This window comes from Rana temporaria, chromosome 5 (genome assembly GCF_905171775.1).
Source record: "Rana temporaria chromosome 5, aRanTem1.1, whole genome shotgun sequence".
NCBI classification, from domain to species: Eukaryota; Metazoa; Chordata; class Amphibia; order Anura; family Ranidae; genus Rana; species Rana temporaria.
In genome coordinates this window covers 336,694,602-336,716,553 of record NC_053493.1, presented here as the reverse complement: position 1 = coordinate 336,716,553, position 21,952 = coordinate 336,694,602, and the positions used below count along the sequence as shown (strand labels likewise).

General features: G+C 44.2%; 1 protein-coding gene across 3 annotated transcripts in view; it reads left to right on the top strand.

Moving 5' to 3' along the window:
* Positions 1 to 21,952, top strand: part of NCOA2 (nuclear receptor coactivator 2) — a 329,643-nt gene that overhangs the window by 52,834 nt on the left and 254,857 nt on the right. The window lies entirely within an intron of this gene.

Here is a 21,952-nt window from a genome sequence, read left to right as displayed (position 1 = left end):
TTAGAAAGCAGTGGACCGAACTACGTGTGGCCAGAGGACGATTGACATGCTACAGTTTTGTGAATCAGCAGTGATGATACTGGTAGCCATATCCTCTGCAACATCTTACTATCCCATCTAAGCAGACACAACAGAGTGGCCACTCTGCTCTGAATTCTGGAGCAGTGCAGCATTATTGTGGTACCCCAACACTGAAATTCGGCATTAGGTGCAATTTATTGGCAGGATCAAAAATTCTTTGAGAATTTGCAGGGGACTAAGGGCTTGTTTGCAACAGCAAATTTCTGGTGTGCAATGGGAGGAAATGGTGTCAACGAATCCTGGCTTATCGCACTGTTTTTAGTTGTTTTTTTTGTTTTGTTTATTGGGTTAGAAACCTTTTGCATGAAGTATTTTATTCAGTGCACACACTAACCACCTAAGGAGCAAGGCTTTTCACCTAGTGGTGCACTGAAACCAAAAATGTAGGATGCACTTGGAAACCAAAATTGACAGTTTTTATAATACGTGTGTGTGTGTGTATATGTGTGTGTGTGTATGTATGTGTGTGTGTGTGTGTGTGTATATGTATGTATGTGTATATATATATATATATTGTGTGTGTATTATATTCAATATTTTAAATTAATATGAATTTATTGTCAGACATTTTCGACACATTTTCAAGTGGTGGTAAAGAGTCTGCATTTTTGGTGCATATTAGCTCAGTTAAAAAAAATACAACTCCCTATTGAACTGCATTGAACACATTAAAAAAAAAAAAAGCATCGATGTTGCCTTTTTTGATGCATTTTTTGAGTCTCAAGACCTATAAAAAACACATCATAAGCAAGGTAATATCGGGGGACGTTTTTGGCAATCAGCACTTTTTTCTTTTGGCACAATGCTGAAAACCCTATTTTCGGATGACCATTTTCACAATTTCGGTGCATCTCTAATTTTGCCTTGTCTTGTGCTGCGACTGCACTGAGTGGGTCCCAACATGCGTGCTGTGATTGAGCCTTAGTTTAGAGAGTTGCTCTAAGACCCCTTTAACACGAAGGGTCTGATCAGGTCTGCCTGTCATTTTTTCAGGTGGACCTGATGGAATGATCCATTCACCCCTATGGACCTGTGGGTGTAAGTTGCCTGCCTCTGGTTCGGTGTGATCCACTAAACCAAACAGAAGAGGATCCATCCTCCTCCGTCTAGGAAAGTGTTTCTCAACCCCAGTCCTCAAGGCACCCCAACAGGTCATGTTTTAAGGATTTACCTCAGATGAAACAGCTGTGGTAACTACTAAGGCAGTGAAACTGATCAAATCACCTGGGTAAAATAATGGAGAGCCTGAAAACATAACCAGTTTGGGCACCTTGAGGACTGGAGTTAAGAAACACTGGTCTAGGCAAATGGGATGGGAGGGCAGTAAATGGACAGCAGAGTCGGTTTCCTCCTGGCCATGTTCGCTTTGCAGAAACTGAGTGGACAGTGATGGCTCATCTGCACACTCTGCTCCGATTATCACGGGATCAGCGCACAGATCCCCTTCTCTGCTGATCTCAGTGAAGTCCACCCCATGTGAAATGGGCCTAGTGGTTAACGTGGTTGTAAAGGCAGAACTTTTTTTTTATCTTAAAAGAGAAGTAAAGAATTTTTTTTTTTTTGCGAATCATACTTACATTGAAGTACTGCTGATTACTCGGTTTTCAGAGATCCCCAAGCAGAGAGCTGGAGACTGTCGGTCACAGCTCTCCGCTCTGCTTCCTCCTCGCTCACTAGACTGCTGAGCTGATGGGGTTGGGAACGGCCGTCTCACAGGTGTCAGTCCAGGCACCTGGCGAATCCAGACTTTATTCTCGTGATGACACGGTGCCTGGACTGATATCTGTGACATCGGCAGAGAGCGGACTTCAGCCAGCTCTCTTCTAAAAATGGGTTACCACGGTGCAAAACGAATTGCACTCCTGTGATCCATAGGAGGAGTCCAGACAAATGAGCTTTGGCTGGACTTCTCCTTTTAATGCATTGCACCATGTGCAGCTACCCCCTAATACTTCCTGAGCCCATCTGGACCCAGTGATGTTGCACGAGTGACTGGACTATCCGGGACTCCCCTCCTCATTGGCTGAGGTGACAGCACAGTGCCATTGGCTCCCACTCAATCAAAGTCAGTGAGCCATTGAGGAGCGAAAGGGGGTGGGCCGCAACGCCATGTCTGCATGGACACACACAGTTGCGGCTCGGGTGACCCCATAGCAAGCTGCTTGCTGTGGGGGGCACACAACAGGAGGGAGGGGCCTGAGAAGAGGAGGATCTGGGCTGCTCTATGAAAAAACTCTGCACAGAGCAGGTAAGTATAACATGTTTGATATTTTTTATGAAAAATAAAAACTTTATCTCCTGTAAGTGCTGCAGCACATTGTTTAATGGATTGCCATAGTTCTACTTTAATGTGTGTTGACGCACCACATCAGACTGCAGTGGTTGTACCACTTAATTCCAGCTTAGAAATTAAAACATTTTTTGGCTGGACTTATACTTTGAGTATGCTTCGAACTTAGAAAAGTGAAAATATTTGTGTTTAAAGGAATGCTCCATCAGCAGATGAAAAGCTATTCCCATTACAGTAAAGAACACAGAGTATAGACACCAGGTGACATAAGGAGCCTTGTAAAGCTTTGTTTAGAAGCATTATTCTGTAAATCGGCTTTTATCATATAGTATGCAGTTTACAGCTCTCCAATCTGAAATGCCTGGTGACATTTAGCATCATTATATGCTGCTGTTCAGGTAGCAGTGTATTAGGGATAATATATGGAGAGGGATTAGAGAAGGGCCAATATGATGAGTCTGACCTCTTCTGTGGTACAAAGGCTTCCTGTGAAGAATGCCTCTAAGTGCTGCTTAGAAAGTACATTGTCCTTGTAGTTCTATCAAAGGAAACTGTACTTTCACAGTTATTCGGCATGCACACTTCTTTCCGGCTGCAGATGAAATGACATGAGAACAAGTCTAAAAGTTTCCCATTCTTACTATCAAGCATGGCTCAAGCGAAACATTATACATTGTGTAACAAATGATTTTTAAGATGTGTGATTAATTGTTTGAATAGCTGAGACAAGAGTCATGTACACCTTTTCCGTGTGTAATTGTCCTACGTCACAAGCAAACAAAGACGGCATCTCCTCCAAAAGTGAATCATCGTTGTTTGGATTGGGGCACACGTGAAGAGATCGGCAAACAAGACTCTGCCTTAGTTTCTACTGACACACTTGTTAAGATCTTTAAACTATTTTCTATCAAACTTTGTATCAGAGAGAACTGCCTACATACAAATTAGCTGATATCCTAATCCAAACAACCAAAATAACTGTGTGAAAGTACTCTACTTTAGGGTCATTGGTCACCCTTACCATTGGTCACAATGTAAACAAAGCAATTTTCTTTCAACCACGAGTTAAAGGAAGGAAAATCGCTCAATTCACCCATCAACACAGAGCTGATGGGGGAATCTCTCTCACTGTGCTATTGTATGCTGACAGTGGGAAGTTTCCCTGCTGTCAGAATACAATGATTACTGTCGTATGAAAAACCCCATCAGCCTGGTTGTACACTTAAAGTAGTTGTAAAGTCAAAGAAAGATTACTGCCAGCCCCTCTGTTTTACCAAACCATACTATACGGTGTAAATATTTGTATAAAATTATGCCTCTAAATACCTTATTTCAGATCGTTTTTGTTCGGTCACATGACCTCCGACTGCTCTCCCCCGATCTAAGGGCTACAGCAGGAGAGGCTGAGATCCCCCTCTGACGTCAGCCGGGAGGTCACATGACCGATGTGCTGTCCGCTCAGCCCCTCCTGCTACAGCTCTTAGATCGGGGGAGGAGAGCTGCCGGAGGTCAGGTGACTGAATAGAAAGGATCTGAAATAAGGTATTTAGAGGCATAATTTTATACAATTACACCATGTAGTATAGCTTGGTTGAACAGAGGGGCTGGCAGTTGACTACCAATAGCGGCAGGAGGGGAGGGATGGGGAAGAGATCCTTCACACAGAGAAGCTGACAGGCAGGGAGGGAAGGGAGAGCAATGGGATGACGGAGGCATGTAAACTGACCACGGTATCATGGATCAGCAGCCATGATTGCAATGCTCAGTACACTGAGGGGGACATGGAAACGAGCAGGATCAACCAGGTTTTTACAGCAAACAAAGGGACACATTATACAGAAATATGCTGTTAAACCTGCTATAAGGGAACAGGATTTTTTTTAGGGTTACAACATCTTTATTTACAACCAGCCTGCCCATAGATGGATTGAAATACAGATGGTTCCTGCTGAACTGGCCAAATTTCAGTCCGTCTATAGCTGGCTTAAAAAGGACTGTCAAAAATGTATTCACCTGAAGGTGTTCAGTTTGTCACAGCATACACTTTAATTTTATAACATCAGGATTGTATTAGCAACCAATCCATAGTTATTTTTGACAATCCAATATGTTTACTTGAAAAACCTCTATTCATGTTGTCAGTGCTGCCTGTCTGCTGGCCATCTCTTTCCACAACCCCTTATCTTCCCTGCGTGTTTTGCAGCTAATCCTCTGCTGTCTACTACTGCCACTATATATCCCGTAGTATATTGCTGTCTGCAAGCAGTAATTCCTGTACTGACTCCTCTCAGCATCTCTGAAGTTCAGAAGGCAGGCTCTGTGAAATGTGTGACACAGCAGGGCCTACCTTTTCTTGTTCTTTACAACATTATGATGTCTTTTAATTGCAGCACAGCAAGTCAAGAGACCCACAACCCCCCACTATAGGTTCATATCTCTAGGCTTTTAAATTTTAATGTAAATCGGTAAAGTTATTTACCCCACAGGGTGCAGTTGATGGTGGTGTAAAACTTCTGATTTGGATTGGAAGCCTTGTATTGGCACATTTGTTCTGGTGAGATTGATAAAGTAGCCAAGTACTGGCTGGCATATAAAGTTCTACAGGTTGTAGTTGCTGGCCGGCCAGCCTCATACTTGTTGTGGCTGGTTATGTTTCCTGCCAGCTGGGCATGAGGTTTTGCCCTTAATTACTTCTTAGTGAGTGATGTCACTCTGGGTTGGATAGGAAGTGCATTGTTTCATTGGGTAGACTACTAGGAAGTGGAGGCAAGGTTACAAGTTCAGCTTAAATTGTTAAATGGTAACCATATGAAAGCACTGCGTATTTTACTTTTTTGTTCTTTTTTTTTTCTTCAGAAGGACTTGTTATTGCCTCATGGGTAAATTGTTAGAAATTGCCATGACCCAAGCAATTTGTGTTCCATGGGAATGATGTGAACAGACGTGTTACAGCGTTGGCCAAAAAAAAGTTTATATTCCTTCTTTTTTAAAAGCTAGTGCCCTGTATGCTCATGGTGCTGTACAAACATTGCTGATCTAGATTCAAAATCCACAGTCTTCTTTTTTGGGTATTAAAAAAAAAATACTCTCTAGCAGGGCTGTGGAGTCGGAGTCGAGGAGTCGGAGTCGGGGGAAATTTTGGGTACCTGGAGTCGGAGTCGGCAAACAATGCACCGACTCCGACTCCGACTCCTACTAAATTTAGATTGGAATAAAAAAAAAAAAAGCAAGTTTAAATGTCCCAATTCACAAAAAGTTATAATTAATGACTTCTCTACTGTAAGAATAAAGACCAATGCATGCAGTGCCTCACGTAACCGCAAAACGAACACGTTAAGTGACCGTGAAGAAGCATGCTTTTCATGTGCTTCACTATATGGCACGCAACGCACAATTAGGAGCTGCAATACTTATACTTTCCATAGTGTTGTGTTCTGCTTTTACAGGGAACGCATGTTAGAGAACCAGTAAGTGTCCAAATAAAAAAATTCCAACAGGAGTTTTATAAAGCACTAAAAGAAGTTGAAAAGTATGATCGCTCATCAAAACTTACTGTTGAAGAAGCCATCCTTGTTTATCCAGAGATCGTTAGTGATGTGGCCAGAATAGTTACTGCAATGCCACCCACCCAAGTCAGTGTCGAAAGATTATTTTCAGCCCTAAAAATAATAAAGTCTGACTTAAGAGCCTCTATGAAAGAGGATCTGGCAGAGGCAATTCTCTTCCTTAGAACTCTACATTGAATTGATTTGCATTTGCTAAGCCTATAACTACATTTCAAGATTAATATAAACCATTTCTAGGTTTTACAGATTTTGTTTTTGGTTCATTATAGATAAGCTTTGTTTTTGTTCTAAAACAACCAAATAATGTGGTTTGTATTTTTGAACTGGTAAAGATCCTGTTCCTGATGTTTATGCCTGCTGCTACTATCCAGCCACTTGATTGTTTTCATTGTGTTTGCCTTTTGCTTAAACTGTGCAATACAGTAGACTGTTGGCTTCCCAGCCAGTAGTCCTGTGGTAGGTTGCGTTTCTTTCCCTCAAGGAATGTATAAAATACATTCGCATATTAATACAGAGGAGTCGGAGTCGGGGAGTCGGAAGTACATAAAACTGAGGAGTCGGAGTCGGAACATTTATCTACCGACTCCACAGCCCTGCTCTCTAGGTCACGGCTCCCCCCACGTGACACTGAACCCTGATTCTGATCTCTAAACTGTTTTCAATACACATAAAAAGTTGGGGGATCTAAGTGAGACTAGGCTAAAAACTGGGAAGTCCAGTACAATTGTAGATATATAAACCCAATCATTATAATCTCATATACTCTTTAACATCTGAATGCAACTCCTCATTTCCCATGTTCTTTAGGCCTGGTTCACACTGGTATGATTTGAGATGTCAAATCGCAGCCGAAATCGGGACTGCCAGCGGGAGTGAAATCGTGCGAGTTCAGCTGAATTCGCACGACTTCACTCCCGCAGCACAGTGTGAAGCTGCTGTAAAACTGCAGATTTCAAAAAAATATCTAATATCTTTAAAGTGAAGCTCCAGGCTCCTTAAGATTTTTTTTTAAAGTCAGCAGCTACAAATACTGTAGCTGCTGACTTTTACTATTAGGGCACTTTACCTGTCCAGGGATCCAGCGGTGTCCTCACCTGAGTACATTTTTCAATCGGGTGCTGCCGCCACCATCTTTGCTAATGGCCCATACACACGATGCGAAAATCGGACGACAGATCGTCCGACTTTTTTCGCTTAATAGTCGCAAGTATAAATTGAATAGGTTACAAAAGTCACAAATTCTCATACGACAGAAAAAAAAAATCGTAAGTTATGTGATGCGTTGTAATGTATTTGTATTGTATTGTATTTTTGGACAACAACTGTACTGATGAACGAAAATTGTACAATCTGGTATCGTACGAGGAAACTTTTCACGCTTTGTCCGATTTAAAATAATATCGGATGGATTGTCGTGATCGGCTCTTGAAAGCTCTGTACTAACAATCCGATTTATTGTACGATCGCGTCTAAAGTGGTATTTTTCGTCCGATTTTCGGATCATGTGTGTACGTGCCATTAGGGAAAACGACAGTGAAGCATTGCAGCTTCACAGTCGGTTCCCTACTGCGCATGCATGAAGTGCGCTGCATTTTGGTAATGGGCCAGCTGCAGGGGAAGGAGGAGGGGGCCAAACTTCCAGCTTGGTTCGCTATGACCAGGTCAAAACCAGTTACTCTCCTCCCTCTCCCCCAAAAGGTGTCAAATGTTGCAGCGGAGGGGCAAGGAGGCAGACAAAGGGGGAAGCTCTGCTTTAATATACAGTGTTTTAGCTTGCTTAATGTCATCCATGTTAATTGTGCCTAAGCAATACCCTGAAAAATCTGCCTTTTGTCTGGAATGCCTTCTTCTGGTGAGGGTGCCTATTATCCTCGTAACTGTATATCTGCAGTGTGATTCTGAAGGCACTGCTGCCTCTGATTGCCCCAGTAGATTCGGAGTGAGTTTTGGAGCTGTCACTGCTGCTCACTGTTCTCCTTAGGCTTGTTTCACATGGGCTGACAAACCATTTGAGCTTTCAGAAAGCTTTTAAAGTACCATTCAGCTCCATTTTGTAAATGTTGAACCCAGAACCAAATGGATTGTTGATTGCCACTTTAAGCAAGCTGCTAGCGGGCTTCAACAGGCTTTCAACAAGCTTCAAGAAATTAAGAAGCTAGCCGCTTGTTTAAAGTGGCAATCAGCACTCCAATTAGGATCTGTGTTCAACATTTACAAACTGGAGTTGAATGGTATTTTAAAAGCTTCAACAAAGTTTGCTGAAAGATCTGCAAATGCTTTATCAAAGTTTGCTGTTCACACTTCTCTTACACAAGCTAAAAACTCATGTGAATCAGGCCTACCTGGAGGCTCTGATATGAGGGAACAAATCCCTTCCTCTTCCAAGATGACCACACAGACTGTGCAGAACAAGGCAAGTAATGGAAAAAGATCAACTGTCTACCTTGTTCTGCACATGGGCAGTACTGGTGACTAGTCCCAAACATGTGAGGTATCACCGCTATCGTCAGATCATGGGCAGTAATTCTAGCACCAGACCTCCTCTGTAAATCTAAAGTGATTACCTGTAAAGTATTTTAAAGCGTCACCTATGGATAGTAAAATTAAAGCGGGGCTTCACCCGAAAAACACATTTTTTTTACATTCGATTGAGGCTAATTGTGGGAAGCACAATCGGGTGTTTTTTTTTTTAAATCAATGCAGTACATACCGTTTTAGAGATCGATGTTCTCCGCGGCTTCCGGGTATGGACTGCGGGACTGGGCGTTCCTATTTGATTGACAGCTCTTTTCCGACTGTCGCATACAGCGCGTCTCGAGTTCCCGAAAGTACCCAATCGTCGGTGCGCAGGCGCCGTATAGAGCCGCACCGACGTTCGGCTTCTTTCGGCAACTGGTGACGCGCTGTATGCGACCGTCGGAAGGCTGTCAATCAAATAGGAACGCCCAGTCCCGCAGTCCATACCCGGAAGCGGCGGAGAACATCTATCTCTAAAACGGTAAGTACTGCATTGATTTAAAAAAAAAACCTGATTGTGCTTCCCGTAATTCACCTCAATCTAATGTTAAAAAAAATTTTTTCGGATGAACCCCCGCTTTAATGTAGTTTGTCATTATTGCATGGGCGTGTGCAATTTTAAAATGCAACATGTTTGGTATCTACTCTGTGTTTCATCATATTTTACCAAAATATTGGGTTATGCATTGTTTTTTTCTCTTTGCATTACAATAAAAAAAATATGCGCTTGCAGAACATTCTGTTAGAAAATGTCCTGCAAGCAGCATCTTTGGGGCAGTGGAGGAGCGGTGTTTACACCGCTCCTCCCCCGCCTCTGCCCATTGAAATGAATAGGCAGTGCCTGAAAAGTGATTTGGCAGTGGCGCTTTTTGGGCGCTAACTTTTTCTTCAGCCATTAGGGGGGGGTTAAAAGCACCCCGCTAGCAGCTGAAACACGCCGCTAAAACGCTGGTAAAATTAACGACGCTTTACCGCTAATGTGGCCCATTGTCAGTGTGGAAGGGGTCTTATACTTATTTCTTGCTCTAGTACACTTTTTCCAAACTTTACGACTGGTTCCTTGAAGCCTTGCAATGCTCAGAGGTCTGAGTGGGAGGAATAGTACCCCCTCATTGGTGTCAGTGGTAGAAATAGCACCCCATTGTTTTGTGTCAGTTGGAGGAATAGTGCCCCATTGTTGGTATCGGTGAAAGGAATAGTGCACCATCAGAGGGAGAAATAGTGCCTCATCTTTGGTGTTGGTGGGAGGAATAGTGCCCCATCGTTGGTCTCAGTGGGAGGAATAGTGCCCCATCGTTGGTATCGGTGGGAGGAATAGTGCCCCATCGTTGGTATCGGTGGGAGGAATAGTGCCCCATCGTTGGTATCGGTGGGAGGAATAGTGCCCCACCGTTGGTATCGGTGGGAGGAATAGTGCCCCATCGTTGGTATCGGTGGGAGGAATAGTGCCCCATCGTTGGTATCGGTGGGAGGAATAGTGCCCCATCGTTGGTATCGGTGGGAGGAATAGTGCCCCATCGTTGGTATCGGTGGGAGGAATAGTGCCCCATCATTGGTATCAGTGTTAGGAATCATGCCCCATCATTGGTATCAGTGAAAGGAATAGTGTCCCATCATTAGTATCAGGGGGAGGAATAGTGGCCCATCATTTGTCGTTGGTGGGAGGAATAGTGCCACATCGTTGGTATCAGTGGGAGGAATAGTGTCCCATCAGTGGTATCCGTGAAAGGAATAGTGTCCCATCATTAGTATCAGGGGGAGGAATTATTGTTGGTGGGAGGAATAGTGCCCCATTGTAGGTGTCAGTGGGAGGAATAGGGCCCCATCGTCTGTGTGAGTGTCAGGAAGGGACCTCAAGGATCAGATCGAAGCAAGCAAAAGACAGCAGTGGTCTCCAAATAATAATGGGGCACAATTTTTCCCACTGACACCAATAATGGGGCACTATTCCTGCCTTTGATACCAGCGATGGCAATGTTTAGTCCCATTGCAGCCAGGAAAATGTTTACCCTTGCTGGACACAATCCGGCCCTTCTAAAGTCTGAAGCACAATAAAGCGGCTCCTTGTTTAGAGAGGTTGGAGACCCCTGATCTAGGGCACCATAGAGAAGAGGTGAGAGCTGGAACCTGCCAGAATGATTTGTATCTTATTCTTCCTTCTGCTATGCCATGAACATGTACTAGAGATCAGATGTTCAGAGATCAGCAGGTGATTCTAAATATCTTTTATTTATTTATTTTTAATAAAGTGTAGAAATTCTTGGGAAACTATGAAAATGAGTCATGTGATTCAGGCTCTTCACGCGAGTGATGACATCAGCACTCTCAGTTTATGAGTCATAGAGGGCATTACTTCCTGCCAAACACCACCTAGGCATGATTGGCACGCTAGCTTCCCTTTTGGGGAAACAAACAGTATATTATTATTGTTATTGTGTCAGAATTTGTCATCTTGTGATCTGCTCCTTACCTCCCCAGCTTGAAATATTTTCAGCACATTATAAGCAATCAGCGGCCAGTGAAAGTAAAGCTGCAATAATAACCCACGTGAAAATGAAGAGAGACGTTTTCCAACACTGCAAACATATGGTAAAGATTTCGGAGGAAAATAGGGAATAAAATGAGGGTTATTTATATGTTGATGAGAAGTCGCTTTTAATGTAAATGAAATGAAGATTCTGCAAGAGGAGAGCGCTGGTAATTGCTAGTGACTAATTGTAGAGGCACGGAGCCAAACGCTGCCGGCGTAGACTCTTTAATGGATCTGCGAGAAGGTAGTGGCTTTGGAGTCTTGGGGTAAAGTGCGCACAGTTGTCCAGCTTTGTTGAAGTAAATCGGCCCATATGACCCTCACATGCAGAGTGGACAAGTGTCCCATGAAAACCCGAGTCCCAGCCCTGGAAGTAAAAGCTTTAAACACGCCGTACACTAAACAAATTCTGAATTTGCTCCAAGTCGTCTCCACAATGGATCTTTTAATTGGGTTTCAGGGCTAATTAGCGAAAGAGGTTTTATCTCTCCCAAAGCCTTCGAGCTTGCATTAGCTAGCAAGAGCCGAAGACATTAATTAATCATTAATCAGAGCAAGGCAAATAATTCAACTTTTCAGAGTTGCAGTGAAACTAGTTCCAAGGTCAATATATTACGGGAATATTGCGGACTGTAAGAATGGACTGTCAAGCTAAATGACATTATTAACCCTTGTTTAGTTGAGTTGTCATTGTATCTCAGGCTAAGTGTGCTTTAAAAACTATACATATAGGAAGCTCAAAGGTTACTGTTGGAAAATTAGAATGCTTGTTCACATGAAGTGGACCTGTCATTAAAATTACACATGAATCCATAGGGCGCATAGCAGCGTTACCAAATCATGTCATTTTGAGAAAAGTTGCCATCTCATACTCAGACCAGGTTCACACTGAGTGCGGGAGTTAAATTGTGTGCGTTCAGCTGAACTCACATGATTTTATTCCCGCATGTCAGTCCTGATTTCAGGGATGATTTCAGAGACATCTGTGCGGGTTTCTGCACAGGTGTCAATAGAAATCCCCAAAATCGCCAAAAGTAGTACAGAAAGTCTTTTGGAAATCGGTGTGGCGCCGCAAATGCAGCGGCGCACCAATTAGGATGGAGCCATTGCCAAATCGCACCAATGTGAACCAGGACTAAAGAAAGCAGAATTCGTTCCTTCCTTAAGCCTAGAAAAAGGGATTCACAAAGGACCAGTGCTAATCCAAAACGCTACTTTGTTGTGAGATATAGGGGTTGATTTACTAAAACTGGAGAGTGCAAAATCTGGTGCAGCCAATCAGCTTCTAACTCCAGCTTATTCAATTAAGAGAAGTAACGTTTTTTTTTTTTTAATTCATAAATGCCTCAGTGGATGCAGCATCGATCCAAAGCTGCATCTGTCCCCCGGAGCCTCTGCACTGAGAACTGAGCGATCGAACACCGCCGATCACTCGGTTTTCAGAGCTCCCTGAGCAGAGAGCTGTAGACTGTCAGTTCAGCTCACTGGAGCGCTGGGCTGTGGGGGGCCGACTCAGGCTCTCAGCGAACAGACAGATATCTCACCGCTCCAGATGAGCCCCGTGAGCAATCAAGGGTTGTTGAACCACCAAGGTGCTGGCAATGCTAATGATAGCAAATAAATGGACGAGAACTGGACAGCCGCACTCCAAAATCACTTAAAAAAGTTGTCTTTTTATTTTTCAACTGCACAAACAGTCACTGCAAACCAACAAGATACAGTATGGCCGAAGCGTTTCGCACCTACAGTCAGTGCTTAGTCATGGCTCAGGCTCTCAGCGGCTCGTTCTGTTAAATCTGTTATTGTCAATCATAGTTACATTGTAGGCGAGGTTGAAAAAAGACCATCAAGTCCAACCTATGTGTGTGATTTATTTTCAGTATTACATTGTATGAAATTGTCAGTCTGATTAACTTGCAGTTGGGTAGGAAGATTGCCAAGGTATAATCAGTGTGCAGCACTATTAAGAAGGAAGCATTGCCTGTATACGTAATGATGTCTGTCTTCATGTACGAATGTAATCACAAACTATATTGGTTTTTCTTATATGGAAACAAGGTTTATGCTACATTATTAAATATTTGATTTACAGTAGACTGATAAACCAAATCAGTCTACTGTATGCGTGAGCCCCGCTGCACACCGTGATTGGCCAAGCAATAATCTGGGACCTGTGACGTGTCCCAGATGATTGCCAAGAGGGAAGGGGGAGAGGCGACCTTCCTTCTGGCGCCATGGTGCCCAGGGAGGAAGTGGGAGCTGAAACCCTCTAAAAAGAGGGTCTCCGCTCCCCCCCCCTAAAAAAAAATGACATGCCAAATGTGGAATGTCAGGGGGTCACCTTCCCCTAAAGCGGAAGTTCCATTTTTGGGCGGAACTCCGCCCTAAGCTGTGAAGGGCAGGTGCAGACCAGCACAGAGCCCACTCATACTTCTGTAGCAGATGATGCAAGTCTGAAAAGGAGAGTCCCACACAGCTGGTATCATCCATTTCTGTCATGGTGTTCTCAAAATAATAAGCAGGTGTTCAGGGCACCCCCCCCCCTTACACCAGATGTCAAGAGTCATCCCCCCCTTCTACTATGACATCACAGTGTACATCCTTTATGCTGCTACCGGGAAGAAGCTGGGGATAGAGCTGGGAAGCAGAAAGTGCAGGGTCTGGAAGAGGACCAGAGAAGGGTTGGAGTCAGCTGCTGAAGTCTGCTGATTTTTGAGACCAGGGGAGGCGGAAACCAGGGGGTGCTGCAGGATCTGTAGGAGGAGTTCTGTCGTCCTCGTTGCTGCCCCCTGCCGAAATGGCGGGAAGAAACGAGCCGCTCCTCTGCACAAAGAAGCACAAGATCTGGCAGAGCTGCAGGAGAGATGGGAGGGCAACAAGAAATGGCCTGATTCGGCAATTAGGCCTTGTGTTTGACCCATGTACTTTAGATCTGTGCCAGAACGGCAGATCCCAAAAACAATAAAATACAATAGTTCTAGTATCCCTACAGTGGTTACAGCAATACTTCCTCTTGCATAGAATCTACAGGGTGAAGAACATGTTGACTATGAAAATCTCCTACTAGATGCTCACCCTACTAGGTCTACCTGTCATGGGGAAATGACCATATTGGGCTCTGTGTCTTCTCTGATTCTAACGAGAATAGGAAGGCGTCCTAAAATTTGGTCCAGTGTAAGTTTCAAATACAGAATACAGCAAGCAGAAAGGAATGGCCAACATTGGAGGTCATTTTAAAGAAAGGGAAGTTATTTTTTCTGCCCCCCCCCCTTACCTGAAAGATGCCACCCTCTCCCTCCACAGATGCATATGTACCGAGATCTGATGCCCACAACCTCCTGTATTTGTTGCCATAAACCCTACAAGTTCTCTCTCCCTGGCTGCATTCTCATAGTGGGCCATGGGGCTCATCTACCTCCATCTCTGGACCAGGAACCCCATAGCAAATGCAGCAGTAAAAGTGGGTACTGCTCCTTACTCATCCATGAGTTCTAAAGATTTGTTGTTCTACAAAGCGATTGGTACCCAGTTTTATTTCTGCGGTCACCCTAGAGCAGGGGTGCCCAACCTTTTGAAGAACGAGGACCACTTAAGCAACTTGGTAACCCCAGTCGCGGGCCACAATGAGTGGAGCAGGCAGATGACCGGTCACGGCTATTCTATAGGCCCTCCGATTAGATCCGCCCCGATGGAAGGGGACAAATTCCCTTCATTTTTTTTTTTTAGCGGATTGGATTGGAAGTAGGTGGGACTAAGTGGACAAAAGTCTGTTTACATCTGCTGCTCTATAGAGATAAATTGAGGGTCCAATTGGGTCGGGTCGATCGTGTGAAAAGGGCCTAAGACTGCTTTCACACTGATGTGTTGCGGTTTATGCACACCGTGGGTGCAGCGTAGTGCACCTGTGTCTATCCTGCAGGTTAGCCATAGACTCCGCCTGTGCATCAGCTTATGGGGCTGTGCTCCGCAGCCACTTTCTTCCTCTACCACCAGCTTCATTCACAATGCTAATGCTGCGGTATGACGGGTAGGTAACCTGCGATCTGGGCTTGCCAACCTGCCATTCTAGAGCAGGAGGTCGCGGGCCACATCAGAGGGCTCCACGGGCCACATGTGGCCCCCGGGCCACCCCTGCCCTAGAGAAAGCCAGTGGATGTATCCAGACATAACAAATAAGTGGATTAGGACATTTTAAGGAGGCCTCTCATGCCATCTATACTGTGACCTCAAGGTGAAAAGCAATACACATCCAGACTCTCAAATGCAGGTCAGAAGCAAAAAAAAAATGTTTTTCCTATGTAAACAAACTCTTAGTCTGGCCATAGATGTGAAAGTGTCTCGCTAAGGAACTCTGCCCAGTATTGGGAGCCGAGTACAAACTATGTGGTTGTGGTTCAGTTAGAGCCAGGATATTTGATTGCGTCCGCTGGCACTCATATCAGACCCGATTCCTTTCCAACACATCGGCCTTTCTTCTAGATGCCAGTCCAGTCTGCCCTGTAGTAAGGCTACTCATAAGTTACACGATTATTTCCCACACGTGACACTTGTCTTTTATTAAAGGAGGTCTCCGCTGAACACTTTTGGATGCTTTGATGTTGAGATCTGTTTGTCTGCAGAGTGCTTTGTGCTCATTGAAACTTCTACATTCATTTAAATGGAAGCTTAATAGCCGTGTCAACATTATTGCAGTTTTCTGTCTGTGTAACTGAATCTGAACCTCTGGTGTGACTTTCTCAATGTGATATACTAGTAATTAAAATGGAATGCCAGCCAAATAGTTAAATACATGGATGAAATACAGTGTAAGCTGTCTGACCTGCTAAAATGTCTGTAATTCTGTTCGGCAGCTCTTGTGATACATTCCTATCATTGTGCGTATTCAGCAGTTTACTTTGACGTCCGCCTGTTGTTTGCAGTGTGTAAATGTGTTGTTACATTGCAGAGGAGGTCCCTATATTGCTGCACAAACACCTCCCTATGAAGCCAGCACTATCATTTCCTATGGGCTGGCATAAAGGATGAGCTCCGGCGTGTTCGCATAGAACACGTGCAGAGCCCGCCAGGAAGTGTGTACGGTGCTGCGCTAATAACAGCCAGGGGGACATTTCACGATTCCTGCAGCAGAGCATCGGAACTAGGGTTGTCCAGATACCGATACCAGTATCGGTATCGGGACCGATACCGAGTATTTGCGGGAGTACTCGTACTCGCGCAAATACCCCCGATACCTAAATAGAATACTTCCCCCCCCCCTTTCCCCCCCCCCTGCCGCTGCCGCCGCATCGCGCCGCCGCATCGAGGGACATGGCTAGAGGGACATTGCTGCATATGTGAGGGACATGGCTAGAGGGACATTGCTGCATATGTGAGGGACATGGCTAGAGGGACATTGCTGCATATGTGAGGGACATGGCTGCATATGTGAGGGACATGGCTAGAGGGACATGGCTGCATATGTGAGGGACATGGCTAGAGGGACATGGCTGCATATGTGGGGGACATGGCTGCATTTGGGGACACATTTAAAAAAAGTATCGGTATCGGCGACTACTTGAAAAAAAGTATCGGTACTTGTACTCGGTCCTAAAAAAGTGGTATCGGGACAACCCTAATCGGGACAATGTCTCCCTGGCTGTGATTAGCACAGCGCCGTGCACACTTTTTGCCGGGCTCTGCACGTGTTCTATGAGAACACGTCGGAGGTCATCCTTAGCTGGCAGTGTACCTTCAAGTAAAATGAAACTATGAATACAAACATTTTCCAGCATGCAGGGACTTTTGGAGGAGGAAACTTTACAAGCCTAACGTCGGCCATACAGTCATGGACGAAATTGTTGGCACCCCAGAAATTCTTCCAGAAAATCAAGTATTTCTCACAGAAAAGTATTGCAGTAACACATGTTTTGCTATACACATGTTTATTTCCTTTGTGTGTATTCACATGTTTATTTCCTTTGTGTGTATTGGAACAAAACAAAAAAAGGGAGGAAAAAAAGCAAATTGGACACAATGGGCCTGATCCACAATAACCCGGCGTAACTTAATTTTTCCCGTTTAAGTTACACCGCCGCAAAATCTCTACCTAAGTGCCCGATCCACAAAGCACTTACCTAGAAATTTTGAGCGGTGTAACTTAAATCCGTCCGGTGCAAGGCGTTCCTAATCTAATGGGGCGAGTCCCATTTAAATTAGGCGTGCTCCCGCGACGGACGTACTGCGCATGCACCCGACGTTATTTTCCCGACGTGCTTTGCGCGGTTTTACGTTGCGCCAGGTTTTGAGAACCGCGACGGGCGTAAAAAAAAAAGAGTTGCGGCAGAAAAAAAAAATGTAAAAAAAAAAATGACAGCGACGCGGGATAGAAGGGTATACTTTTACAAGGTGTAAACAGTTTACACCTTGTAAAAGCAGCCCTAATTTTGCGACAGCAAACTAATACTTACGGAGAAAAAACGAAGCGTAAAAGCTTCGTGGATCTCCATAAGTGCTAATTTGCATACCCGACGCTGGATTTCGCCGAGAAATGCCCCCAGCGACGGCTGCGGTACTGCATCCTAAGATCCGACAGTGTAAGTCCCTTACACATGTCGGATCTTCTGCCTATCTATGTGAAACTGATTCTGTGGATCAGTTCCATAGATAGAAACAGGGATACGACGGCGTAACAGTAGATACCCCGGCGTAACCCTTTTGTGGATCTGGCCCAATGTCACACAAAACTCCAAAAATGGGCTGGTCAAAATTCTTGGCACCCTTAACTTATTATTTGGTTGCACACCCTTTGGAAGAAAAAACTAAAATCGGTCGCTTCCTATAACCATCAATAAGCTTCTTAGAGACGGTTCACCCTGGGGCAACCTGGGATCCGACTTCAAGTCGCCCCAAGTCACGCGCTTGAGAAAGTGAATGGGAGCTGTCTTAATGCACACTACTGAAGTCAATCCGACTTCAGAAAAGGTTCCTGTACTACTTCAATCCGACTTGTAGGCAACTTGTACCCATTCACCTCTCACCCGGAATTTTGGACCACTCTTCCTTTGCAAACTGCTCCAGGTCTCTCTTATTGGAAGGGCGCCTTTTCCCAACAGCAATTTTAGGATCTCTCCACAGGTGTTCATGGGATTTAGATCTGGACTCATTGCTGGCCACTTTAGAACTCTCCAGCACTTTGTTGCCATCCATTTCTGGGTGCTTTTTGACGTATGTTTGGGGGCATTTTCCTGCTGGAAGACCCAAGATCTCGGATGCAAACCCAGCTTTCTGACACTGGGCTCTACAGTGCGACCCTAAATCCTTGAAGTGAAGGAAAGTCTTCCAATGGGACAAAGATGATGAAACAAAATACTCCTTTAATCTAAAATGGAAAAAAATGCCTTTCGTTTTACTTTACCCAGTGAAGTGACTGGCCTACGGTAATACAGAGATTAAACAAATCCTTCTACACAAGTTGTACCTGTTTACCTGCAGCCATCTGTCCTGTACATCTGTTCAAAGTCCAGAATGTATAGCTTGTCTGAGCATCCAGAAAAAAGGGGGCAGAGAGATGAAGTCACACTTGGCAGAGCTCAGTGAGAAGAGTTCTGAAAGCTGATTGGAGGGAAGAGACACGCCTCCTTTACACAACACACAGGAACAGAGCTGAGGATTTCAATCTGGCAAAGGTTCCCCCCCCCTCACCATTGTGATGCACTGCAACACCCAGACAAGGGCATTGTGGTGCACTAATACAGCAAGGGCATTGTGTGCTGGGCACTGGGGTGCCAACCAATCCTCTACACCTGTATGCTGCATACAACACCCTATTTTATTTGTGCCCACCTGTGTGTACAATAGTTTTGTATTGCCGATTCACATGTATAACCTCCCCATCCAGCTCCCAATGTATGATGTATACATGCATGATATTGCTTGCTCCTGCTCTGTAGATTTCAGGCAGTTATGGTATTTGATAAAACAGGTGGAAACGGTTTTAAAATATTTTTCAGTTTCCTTTTTTTTGTAGTATGCATTCTGATTGCAATAAAAGGATAAAATGTGACTTTTCACAATCCTGAAGTTTGGAGAACAGAAGAATATAACATTGTAATACATGCAGTGTGTTCTCTGGACTGCGCAGGCCTGTGTGTGAGCGGTGCTGCTGTTCTGCACCCAGCTCTTATCAGAACATGGGGAATGCTGAACTTTCACCTGTATATACATTGTGTCACCATCATATTCTGCTTTATATACATTGTGTCACCATCATATTCTGCTTTATATACATTGTGTCACCATCATATTCTGCTCGTGTCTAGGAGAAAATCGCCTCCACGCTTCTGTCAAAATTAGTATTGAGGTCACAGTTTTTCTTTCTCTTTTCCTTATCATTGAAATATTTATTGTCTCACCTCTAAAATCATTCTAATGAAAGACGGCGCCGGAGAGACTCCAAAATACTCAGAGTTCGCTCGGCTGCACTCGGAAAGACTTGGGATCAGAGTATTTCCGAGTGTTCCCAAGTATTTTCCAAACGGCTCCGAGTGTCACCGGCGCCCCCGCACCTCTGGCCAAATGCGGTACTGCACACAGCAGAGGCTTGCATCCTGCTCATTTTGTGAGACAACACTTGCAAACCGAGACAGGATTTAAAAAAAAAAAAAAAAAAAAACTCGTATTGCGAAACGCTTGTTAAAGTGGGGGTTCACCCAAAACATTTTTTTTTTTATTGTATCTAGCAGAGCCAGCATACTAAGGAGATTAAATTTCGGCAGGTCATTTTTTTTTTTATCGTTCCATACCTTTTATATCCTGATGTTTTCCAGGGCTTCCGGGTTCCGATGACTGCGTGACTGGGCGTTCCTATCCTTCCGTTCGATGATTGACGTCTTGTGAAACAGGTGACCTGTCGCACAACGCGCGTCACCAGATGTCGGGAAAGAGCCGAGCTGCGAGTCGGCACTATACGGTGCCTGCGCAGTCAGCTCTACACAGCGGGCGCAGGTACCGTATAGTGCCGTCTCTTAGCTCGGGTATTTCCGGAAATCTGGTGACGCGCGTTGTGCGACAGGGGACCTGTTTCACAAGACGTCAATCATCTAACGGAAGGATAGGAACGCCCAGTCCCGCAGTCATCGGAACCCAGAGGCTGGGATAGAAACGCCCAGTCCCGGAGTCATCAGAACGCGGAAGCCCTGGACAAAATCCGGATATAAAGGTAAGTACAGAGAAAAAAAAAAAAAAAAACTGCCGAAATGAAATGTCCTTACTATTGTACTTTTAATGTAAAAAAAATCGTTTTTAGGGTGAACCTTCACTGTGTTATAGTGACTCTCTTACAATTTATTATAGTTGTGTGTCCCATTCTGGCACAACCAGCATGGCTACATGTGCTTTAGGGGAGTTGAAAGTGTGTTGAAATTTTCTTTGTATCCTTTGTTTGGATTTTAACCTCTCTTTGGAGGGATTTCCTATCACTTCCTGTTTTGGCTGTGGGACAGGAAGTGAAGGAGAATGCCCCCCAATGGGACACATATGGCAGAAACAAAACTGATAGTGGTTATAACCCTCCTATTCTTTATCCAAAATGGGGAGGGAAAAAAAGTTTTATCTTCAGTCACGCGTTAAATCCTGTAAGTTACAAGGTGGGGTCTCAATGGATCAGACTTGTGCAAATTCACACCGGAGCCACAGCGGAGATATGTGCACTGGCTGCATAGAGAGCCGGTCAAAATCTCCTGCTATTGCGAATTGGATGCGGTGAACCTGCATCCAATTTGCAATAGTGTGAACCCAGCCTCAAACTTCAAACCATTCTTGAATTCATCATACTATGCCTCCTTCAATCGCTTAGTGTGGTAGTCTAGATCAGTGATTATAAACCTTTTTGCATTTAAGGTTACCTTCGGCACCATCTCGAGGCATTGCATCCTAAAATAAACTAATCGTTTTGAAAAACGCAGCAGCATCCACACACGTAGGACACCCAACGTTAAAAGTGAGTTATACTCTCGAAGCAAATACACCTTTGCTCACTGGTACTGACTTGGTGTTCCAGCGTTTCCCTTCTCCCTCAGTTTGCCTCCTTCACTCGGCTAATGTGACCCCAGTGCTGACAGAGAGGAGCAAGACAAGGATGCTGTGCAGGCACCCAATATCCTCTTTTTCAACCAATGACATCATAGTTAAAGGGGTATTTACACTTTTTTAACCTAAAATTTTAATTAAAGACTATGAGATGTCTAACCTATATATGTTCCCTTCCAGTCACAACACTAAAAACCTCTGAAGAAGACCAGTAGGGTCGAAACGCGTTAAGAACAGTTTATACTGCAACATATTTTATCAGCCGTATAAATGTAATGTTGTGTACTGTTTAATACTATACATGTAAATCATGTCTTTGTTATGCCGCAACTCATTTTCTATCATGCAACCCACTTTTTGCCCTACTTTTTTGATAAAGGAATTTTTATATATGTGAATAAATACTATATTTTTTTACTACATTTAACTCATTTTTGGTCTACCTGAGCTGCCAAAAGACCCCATCTGGGAAAATTTCTCTATTGCATTTATCGGGGTGAGCAGCAATTTTCTCTCCACTCCATGTGTTCTGTCCCTTCTATGACATCATAGGATGCCAGCGGTTGGAAGGATGTAATGGGGCACAATAAAAACCTGTGATTTTGTGTAAGTAATAGTCAGGCTTGATCCACCTGCTGGGTTGTATACAATTTCTGGGCAATTATTAAGGATTTTGCCAAGGCATACCAGGGCACCCTGGTTAAAAAATGCTGGTTTAGATGGTCACATGCCCATTGTAGGCACTTTTGGCTGTGGACACGAGTCAGCATGGCCACCCCCTGACTGGTCTGTTGCTACACGGCCTCATACACAACAAACTGCGATGCACTGCATGCTCTGACACATTTCTATTGCAACCAGCATTAACTTTTTCAGCAATTTGAGCTACAGTAGCTCTTCTAT